We start from the raw sequence: 10,108 nt of genomic DNA, 5'->3' as shown, positions 1-10,108 counted from the left end.
CAACAGAGACTCTCTTATACTGTACATTGCCTGCCCTGGTGTACTTCAGACAGACTCAAGTTATATCTAGCTAAGTTGTGTCCATCACTAGTGTTGCAAAGAATAAATTGATGTGATAAGAACACATCAGGAATGTGGTGACGTTTATGGGAAAATGCTTCTTCATGCAACTGTTTTGATGGATGGGGAATTGCCATTCCCATAAACTTAGGTTAGGTAGTTGCTTTTATTTAAAGGGAGAGTCTGATGCAGAGGAAGGAGGAAATTGGGCTGTGACCATTTGGATTCTGGTTCAGGGGAAGAGCTCAGGGGTTGGAGGTGTGATTCTTCCTCTACAGTCCAGTTGGTTGATGGGGAGATTAAGCATGCAAGGGCTGATAAATCAGTGCAGACTGCAGGGGCCCCAGAAGTCTAGGCTCCAAGTAATTGTTTGTACCTTGCTTAAGTGTCAGTATAACTAGCTGTACTTGAAAATCAATTGGTGACTTTTTTAGAATGCACTGATGGAGGGGAGGGGCGGGGCAGCAAGTGGTGTATATATACCATCCCCATGAGCATTTCTAGACTAAGGATGTCACTTTTGTTTAATAATGGACTGAAATATACAAGCAAAAGCCATTTTTTTTGTTTGATTTCACTTGTTGCAATAAGGCAAATTCTGTCTTTTGGCTCTTGATTTGCAGTATATAGTGCCACAACAGACAGGCAATAGCTGTCTGCTCACAATGGTGGAAAGAGCACAAGAAGAAATCACGTTTACTATTTCTACTAGAGCATGGGCCATTTAGATCTAATTAAATAAATCTTACGAGAATTAAATCAGACCTCTGTTTCAGCTCAGCACGTTTATCTGCCATTAGTGTCAAAACCCAGGCTAGCAGGGCAGAGTGAGCCAAAATTAGCTTGTTGCTGCCTTTGAGGATGGTTAGGGAACCTAGTAAAATTAACCTTCCCCAGCAATTGCTACTGACCAATCCCGTGCAGCAGCTGTTCATTTCTATGAACAATTCTTAGCAGCTCACAGCACACAAAAGCTTTACAATCTCTAACTAATTAAACCTAATAGTGGCAGAGCTGTAATTAGAACTGAGGCATTTGATTCAGGGTCTGTATTTAGTCCATTAGACCATCTTTCTCCCATTTGAGAGAGTCAGAGATCCCAACAGATGTGTATTGCTTTAGCCACTTTTCTGCTGCATTCTCCTACAGCCTCTTAATCAGTACATTGGCACTTTAGTTGATTTATACCAATTTCCCAGACCCCCAAGATCCACGCTCAGGGAGTAATGGTCTAGATGGATTTTGCATCTCATACAGAGACTGAAATATTAAACAGTAATAAATCAGTTTGCAAAGAAACAATTTGTTGAGTATTTTTTCCTGTATATTTCATCTGATGTTAGAGGTGTCGCTACCAAACTCTCTTCAGTCTCAGCCTGGGCCATATATCTGTGGTATATTTCTTCTGAACTGATCTTCTGTAAGTGTTTAGTAACTGAAGTTATTTCCTGTGTCATATGTCTTGTTTTCTAACTAGCTGTAACATGCTGACTTAGTGTAGTGTTTAGTTACAGTCTGGCTATGTAGCGATGAACACTGAATATTTGAAGGGATAACATAAGTTTGACTTGTTTGTCCAGTTCCAGTGACATCTGGCAGTGACATCTGGCAGACCTTTCACTAGATATTGAAAAACATTTATAGAAGCAACAAACAAAGGTGAACTTTCCAAAATGGTCAAGCAATTCCTCTCCCCTTTTTTTGCTTTCTAAAAAATGTCCTGGGTCGGTGTTTCTCAAACTGGGCCCCGCTAATCAACTCCTCCTCCTCCCTCCCAGTGCCTCCTGCACACTGGGGAACAGCTGTTCAGCGGAATGCAGGAGGCGCTGGGAGGGAGGGGGAGGAGCAGGGATGGGGCGTGTTTGTGGGAGGGGAAGAGGAGGAGTAGGGGTGAAGCTGGGCAGAGGTGGGGCGGGGTGGGGCCTTGGGGGAAGGGGTGGAGTAGGGGCAGGGCCTGAGGCTGAGCGTGGATCTTGGAAATTTTTTTTAATCAGAATGGGGGTCCTGGGGTTGGTAAAGTTTGAGAACCGCTGTCCTAGGTAATGGAAGTTGTCTACCCAGATCCAAATGACTAACTGGGTTAGGAACAGTACAGACAGGAAGAGGAATGTGCTTTGGACCTGTCTGTGTGCCCTGCTTATTTAGCTTAACTTACTGTCTCTTCTCTGAACCACATTGTTCAATGGGTTCAGGAGACACTGATGTATTTTATAGTGTACTCAGGCCAGATGGTGCATTGTTAAGGCTCCCAAACTATTAGCCAGTATCTGCCGCCTGGTTACACACACTTATAACCTTCTGAAACATCCAGCTTCAGTTTTTTGTTCTGAAATTGTCCATGCTTAGAGTCAGACTCTCATTCCTGCTCTGGCTACTTTTTGCTGGGAAGAGGGACCAGAGTGGCATATGGGGTCCTACACACCCTGCTTCTGGTCAGGGAAGAATTCCTTGGTGTTGGAAGAAAGGAGGATCACTACAGGCTGTCCTTCAAGGGCTCCCCTACAACCGCTGGTGTGTCCAGCTTGGAAGCAGCACGTCCAGGGTGGGGTTGGGGGCAGAAGAGGTGTGGTGGAGATGAGGCTGCAGCACAGAGCACTATGGAGATGCGGCACAGCCTAGGGAGGTTACTCTAACTTAGGCCCTCAAGTCTGTCTAAATTATGTCTGGGGCCTGCAGGTGTGGGAATAGCTTAGACTCAGGAGGCTGCAAGGGTGACTTAAAGCTACCTTTACCTTCACCTCCTGACCTGTAAGTTCTGTACTGCACAGAATCTACCCCTTGGTCTTTGCCCAAACCGTGCATTGCATATTGTTGTTGGAAGTTTGGGTGTTCCTGAATTTTGGGAGTGGGGGGTAAAATATACAATTACAATATACAAATATACAATACAATTACAATATACAATATACAAATATACAAGTTTTGGTTCTGGGCTCTGTTAGTCACAGTATCCCAATAGTATAATTCTGCCTGGTATAATTAGTGCATGCAACCTAAAATGTGACATTTAGCTCTGATTTTTAAAAAGGGAAAAAAGTGGGCCAGAGTGGTATTTTAGTAACAGTGTAATATGATGCAATGCAGGGTGGGGTGGGGTGGGGTCTGTATACAAGGTCCCTCTTAGGGGGTTAAGCAGGTTTTGAAAGCTTTGGGGAGGTATTTTGTGTTGTTCATAGGGGAACCTTTTTTGGTATCTCATAATAACATGGTGGTCCTCAGCTCATGCTCCAGTTTTCTTCCCAAGGTTTTGTTAAAATAGTGCATTAGCTCTCTTCAGAGGTTCTGCCCCCACCCCACATTGAGCAGGCAGAGGCAGTGGCACAATTTTGGTGTCTGCAGAGCCCTTGAAGCTGCCCATTTCTCAGCTGTAGGTAGACTTTCTGGAAAAAAAACCAAACCAAACCATTTCTTTGAATCCTTCAAAAATTCCACTCACTTATAACCGTTGGATGTTATTTACAACAGTGCAGCAAATCAACTAAAGATAAAATAAGCCGACACACAGCTGGCATCATAAAAGCTGAACTGATGTCAAGTATTTAGAAAATGAATAATTAGTGCACCCAGGAAAAATAATAAAAGTAATAATCTCGTGCAAGCATAGCTGTTTAGCCATAAGCATTGCAGCAGCTGACCAAAGGAAATAGCCTAATTTATTTTGATGGTGGTTTGCAGCAGAGATGTATAAGCAATAGAACAGCTACTACGTTGAGTACTACCCTGAAAGTCTCTGGATTAAGTTTAGAAGTGTGAGCAACAAGGGTGATGTCGTGGTGGGAGTCTGCTATAGACCACCAGACCAGGGGGATGAGGTGGACGAGGCTTTCTTCCGGCAACTAACAGAAGTTACTAGATCACAGGTCCTGGTTCTCATGGGGGACTTCAATTATCTCAATATCTGCTGGAAGAGCAATACAGCGGTGCACAGACAATCCAGGAACTTTTTTGAACGTCTAGGTGACAATTTTCTGGTGTAAGTGCTGAGGAACCAACTAGGGGCAGAGCTCTTCTTGACCTGCTGCTCACAAACAGGGAAAAATTAGTACGGGAAGCAAAAGTGGATGGGAACCTGGGAGGCAGTGACCATGAGATGGTCGAATTCAGGATCCTGACACAAGGAAGAAAGGAGAGCAGCAAAATACGACCCTGGACTTCAGAAAAGCAGACTGACTCCCTCAGGGAACTGATGGGCAGGATCCCCTGGGAGAATAACATGAGGGGGAAAAGAGTCCAGGAGAGCAGGCTGTATTTTAAAGAATCCTTATTGAGTTTGCAGGAACAAACACTCCCGATGTGTAGAAAGAATAGTAAATATGGCAGGCGACCAGCTTGGCTTAACACTGAAATCCTTGCTGATCTTAAACACAAAAAAGAAGCTTACAAGAAGTGGAAGATTGGACAAATGACCAGGGAGGAGTATAAAAATATTGCTCAGGCATGTAGGAGTGAAATCAGGAAGGCCAAATCACACTTGGAGTTGCAGCTAGCAAGAGATGTTAAGAGTAACAAGAAGGGTTTCTTCATGTATGTTAGCAACAAGAAGAAGGTCAAGGAAAGTGAGAGCCCCTTACTGAATGAGGGAGGCAACCTAGTGACAGAGGATGTGGAAAAAGCTAATGTACTCAATGCTTTTTTTGCCTTTGTCTTCACAAACAAGGTCAGTCCAGACTACTGCACTGGGCAGCACAGCATGGGGAGAGGTGACCAGCCCTCTGTGGACAAAGAAGTGGTTCAGGACTATTTAGAAAAGCTGGACGTGCACAAGTCCATGGGGCCGGATGCTCTGCATCCGAGGGTGCTAAAGTAGTTAGTGGATGTGATTGCAGATCCATTGGCCATTATCTTTGAAAACTCAAGGCAATCGGGGGAGGTCCTGGATGACTGGAAAAAGGCTAATGTAGTACCCATCTTTAAAAAAGGGAAGAAGAAGGATCCAGGGAACTAGAGGCCAGTCAGCCTCACCTCAGTCCCTGGAAAAATCATGGAGCAGGTCCTCAAGGAATCAATTCTGAAACACTTAGACGAGAGGAAAGTGATCAGGAACAGTCAGCATGGATTTACCAAAGGCAAGTCATGCCTGACTAACCTAATTGCCTTCTATGATGAGATAACTGGCTCTGTGGATGAGGGGAAAGCAGTGAACGTGTTATTCCTTGACTTTAGCAAAACATTTGATACGGTCTCCCACAGTATTCTTGCTGGCAGGTTAAAGAAGTATGGGCTGGATGGATGGACTATAAGGTGGATAGAAAGCTGGCTAGATCGTCGGGCTCAACAGGTAGTGATCCATGTCTAGTTGGCAGCAGGTATCAAGTGGCATGCCCCAAGGGTCGGTCCTGGGGCTGGTTTTGTTCAATATCTTCATTAATGATCTGGAGAATGGGGTGGACTGCACCCTCAGCAAGTTTGCTGATGACACTAAGCTGGGGGGAGTGGTAGATACGCTGGAGGGTAATGATAGGATACAGAGGGACCTAGACAAATTAGAGGATTTGGCCAAAAGAAATCTGATGAGGTTCAACAAGGACAAGTGCAGAGTCTTGCACTTAGGATGGAAGAATCCCATGCACTGCTACAGACTAGGCACTGAGTGGCTAGGCAGCAGTTCTGCAGAAAAGGACCTAGCGGTTACAGTGGAGGAGAAGCTGGATATGAGTCAGTGTGACCTTGTTGCCAAGAAGGCTAACAACATTTTGGGCTGTATAAATAGGGGCATTGCCAGCAGATCGAGGGACATGATAATTCCCCTCTATTCGACATTGGTGAGGCCTCATCTGGAGTACCGTGTCCAGTTCTGGGCCCCACACTATAAGAAGGATGTGGAAAAACTGGAAAGAGTCCAGCGGAGGGCAACAAAAATGATTAGGGGGGCTGGAGCACATGACTTATGAGGAGAGGCTGAGGGAACTGGGATTGTTTAGTTTGCAGAAGAGAAGAATGAGAGGGGATTTGATAGCTGCTTTCAACTACCTGAAAGGGGGTTACAAAGAGGATGGATCTAGACTGTTCTCAGTGGTACCAGATGACAGAACAAGGAGTAACAGTCTCAAGTTGCAGTGGGGGAGGTTTAGGTTGGATATTAGGAAAAACGTTTTCACTAGGAGGGTGGTGAAGCATTGGAATGAGTTACCTGGGGAGGTGGTGGAATCTCCTTCCTTAGAGGTTTTTAAGGTCAGGCATGATGAAGCCCTGTCTGGGATGATTTAGTTAGTGACTGGTCCTGCTTTGAGCAGGGGGTTGGACTAGATGACCTCCTGACGTCCCTTCCAACCCTGATATTCTCTGATTCTATGATACCCACTGTGACAAAGCTCCGAGCCTGTATTGGTGGGTCCCGCGCTTCCTGGCGGATACAGTGGCCTCAGAAGCTCGCTAAGGCCCTCAATATGACCTCCCTTTCCCAGTATGGCAGCAAAGGTTACAGCTTATTGAGCTATTTTAATCACAGGCCAATATGGGAGGTGGGAAGGTGGAATACCCACAGTCTCTAGTGCTCCTTACAGCTCCGTAGGCACCATTTGGTCTCTTGCCTGGACCAAAGTCTATTTCCCCTTTCAAAGGGATCTCTGTAGATCATTTGGGGGGGGGGGGAAGTGGAGGGGAAACCCGGGCCCGCCCTCTACTCTGGGTTCCAGCCCAGGGACCCTAATGATAGCAGCTGTTGGTGGCTTCCCTCCTCCACTGACACTGCTTTGATTCCCTGGGCCACTTCCCTGTGGTTCCCTTTTCTAAGCTTCACCCTTATCTCAGGGTTCAGTAATGCTTCCTCTCCTCCAGCTCCTTTCACTTGGGTTCCTCTCAAGAGAACTGGAAAGGAGAGCTTTTAAAGCAGTATAAGTGGGACCGTAATTAGTTCCAGCTGTCTCCATTAGCCTAACAGCCTTAACTGACCCTTTGTCAGTTAATTGAGGTCAGGTGCCGGTATTAGCCTAACGACCTGAACTGGTTAAATTGGCATCAGGTGTCTTGGTTGGCCTGGAGTAGCCCTTGTTTGGCTATCCAGGGAATAGGGACCTGCTCATTCTGAGGCTGATTTACCTGCCTTTCACTACCCTCTGATATCCTTAGTTTTGGCCCTTTGACCCCCCCATGCCTGTTCCTGTTGTTGCCTTTGTTGTCCCCCGAACTCAGTTGGGTTCCGGGTTTTGTGGCCCCTCCCTAGGCTGGAGGAGGGGCTTTCAGCAGTGGGCGAGCGCTCGCCCACGTCCCGGTACTCAAAAGGACCCTCATATCCTTCTGGCCTGAGTCTGTCACACCACATACATGTACTGATAACACCTTCTTATCTTGCAGCTCACCTTAGTGATGCAAATATTGTGTGTCCTGAGAGTCATTCTAAATATGTATCAGAGAGGTAGCCGTGTTAGTCTGGATCTGGAACTGTTAGTCAGGACTCTTTGTCGCATTCTAAATATGGCTCTTTTGTGATTTTTCATCTTTTTTATATAAAATAGCTTGAGATGGAGCTTTGTTACAGAAATGCCATTTGCATAGGCCAGTTAAATTTAGAGGAGGGTCATCCCCAGAAATACCACCTGAAGAGAATAGGTGAGATATTGGAATAACAAAGGTATTGTAGGCATTTTGCTATTTGTTTACCATTTATTGGGAGTTTAAGGCAGCTTGCTTAAGGTGATTTTTACTATTAATTGTTCTGATCCAAATCCTGAAGTCGTTATTTATTTACTCCTAGTTCCTTCCTCTGGGAGGTTTATTTGAATGAGTGGGCAAGGATTTTAGGATTTAGCCCTTTTTGGGTATAGACTGTAAAGATAAATAGAAAGTAATGTAATGCCTTCTAACTGCTGGAAGCAACTTCCTGTGCCGTACTAAAATGTATTGAGTACCCAGATAGTTTAGGTAGAACCCCTAAAGAGAAGAGATCTTGCTAGAAAAGCCTAATACATCCCCTTAGATGTAAGTCTGCCCTCCTTTCACACACATAGATTCTACTGACTTTAGTGGGGGCCTCATGTATGAATCTGAAGGAAGAATTTGACCCTTAATTGGCAATTTTTCAAAAGGAAAGCATCTCCAGTTTGGGCGGGATAGTCAATTGGACAATTTTAGGAATCCTACAAATGCTGAGTGTTTTGAGCCAATACTGTTTTCAGCTCACCAATGTAAATCTGGAGTTACTCTGGGTTTCTTTTCTAGTTTCCTGATCCTGCTTGATTCCACACAGTGAATATTTTTAAAATGTTGCCGATCTTGATTTCTTTATTTTAAATCTTTCCCCATAACAGGTAATGTAATACCATAAAATGCCACAAATGCTTTTGGTAAATCACATAAATATACGAAATAATCAAGCTTAAAATAACAGTGGTTATTTACATCTAAATACATTTTATGAGGAGTTTTTCATCTAAATTGTGGCAGAGATAATTGCTGCTTTCATGCTGAATTTTTTCACTGTAATTTTGCTTTGTATAATAATTACATATTATATTACTAGCTACGGTTTATTGTTCTACCCCTTTCTGGGCAAACAGCAGCATTTTAGCATTGCTGGAGTCATTCCAGCTGGATCACAATATCATGAAAATGGTGGAAACTTCCATTCCAGTTATGTCTGCTGCAAATATTGTTTAGGAAACAAAAAATGTGTGTTAGATGTTAATTGAGCCCTTGTTTATCTCCTGAAGGGAGGAATGTCTTCTAAATAAATTAGTGAATATATACCAAAAAGTTAAGATCTCTGACCCATAAAGAAAAAGGCACTGAGTCAGACCATAGCTTTCCAACAGATAGATTCACCGACAGTGGTTTTGCTGAAGTCTCTGCAGTATTTTCATGTCCCAATTGTATTGGAAATTATTATTTTCTTCCCTTCTTAGATAGCCCAAGAACAGACATGACATAGAATCATAGAATATCAGGGTTGGAATGGACCTCAGGAGGTCATCTAGTCCAACCCCCTGATCAAAGCAGGACCAATTTCCAACTAAATTATCCCAGACAGGGCTTTGTCAAGCCTGACCTAAAACCTCTAAGGAAGGAGATTCCACCACCTCCCCAGGTAACCAATCCCAGTGCTTCACCACCCTCCTAGTGAAAAAGTTTTTCCTAATATCCAACCTAAACCTCCCCTACTGCAACTTGAGACCATTACTCCTTGTTCTGTCATCAGGTACCACTGAGAACAGTCTAGATCCATCCTCTTCGGAACCCCCTTTCAGGCAGTTGAAAGCAGCTATCAAATCCCCCCTCATTCGTCTCTTCTGCAGACTAAACAATCCCAATTCCCTCAGCCTCTCCTCATAAGTCATGTGCTCCAGCCCCCTAATCATTTTTGCAATGCCCCTACTTATACAGCCCAAAATGCTGTTAGCCTTCTTGGCAACAAGGACACACTGTTGACTCATATCCAGCTTCTCGTCTCCTGTAATCCCTAGGTCCTTTTCTGCAGAACTGCTGCCTAGCCATTCGGTCCCTAGTCTGTAACAGTGAATGGGATTCTTCCGTCCTAAGTGCAGGAGTCTGCAGTTGTCCTTGTTGAACCTCATCAGGTTTCTTTTGGCCCACTCCTCTAATTTGTCTAGGTCCCTCTGTATCCTATCCTTACCCTCCAGCGTATCTACCACTCCTCCCAGTTTAGTGTCATCTGCAAACTTGCTGAGAGTGCAGTCCATGCCATCCTCCAGATCATTAATGAAGATATTGAACAAAACTGGCCCCAGGACCGACCCTTGACCGACCCTTGAGAATGTCATTACATTGAAGTACACTTGGAGTATTGTTCTGCTAATTTTGGGGAACCAAAGAAAGAAGTTTTGGATTCTGCTACAATGTTTTTATTTTTATTTACTATAGATCCTGAAAGCAAAATTTCTTCCTGGCTTTATAACAACTTATAAAGAGTGTACTGAGAAAACTGTGATTTCAATGGAACTACACCCATTTACACCAACTGAGTTTCTGGCCTGGAGTTTGTTTCATTGGACCTGGCTAGTACTGCTGCAATTTGTGGTTCCTGTGCACTTTTCTCAATACTTGTCCTCTAATGTTTTGATGAATGTGGAGTTTGAATGTATTACAGTCAATG

At 44.2% G+C, this 10,108-nt stretch overlaps 1 protein-coding gene across 6 annotated transcripts in view; it reads left to right on the top strand.

Moving 5' to 3' along the window:
- The window catches only part of VEPH1 (ventricular zone expressed PH domain containing 1), a 189,783-nt gene that overhangs the window by 88,124 nt on the left and 91,551 nt on the right, over positions 1 to 10,108 (top strand). The gene's annotated exons all lie outside the window — the stretch shown is intronic.

This window comes from Mauremys mutica, chromosome 9 (genome assembly GCF_020497125.1).
Source record: "Mauremys mutica isolate MM-2020 ecotype Southern chromosome 9, ASM2049712v1, whole genome shotgun sequence".
Classification (NCBI taxonomy): domain Eukaryota; kingdom Metazoa; phylum Chordata; order Testudines; family Geoemydidae; genus Mauremys; species Mauremys mutica.
This window is presented reverse-complemented; position numbering and strand designations above follow the sequence as displayed.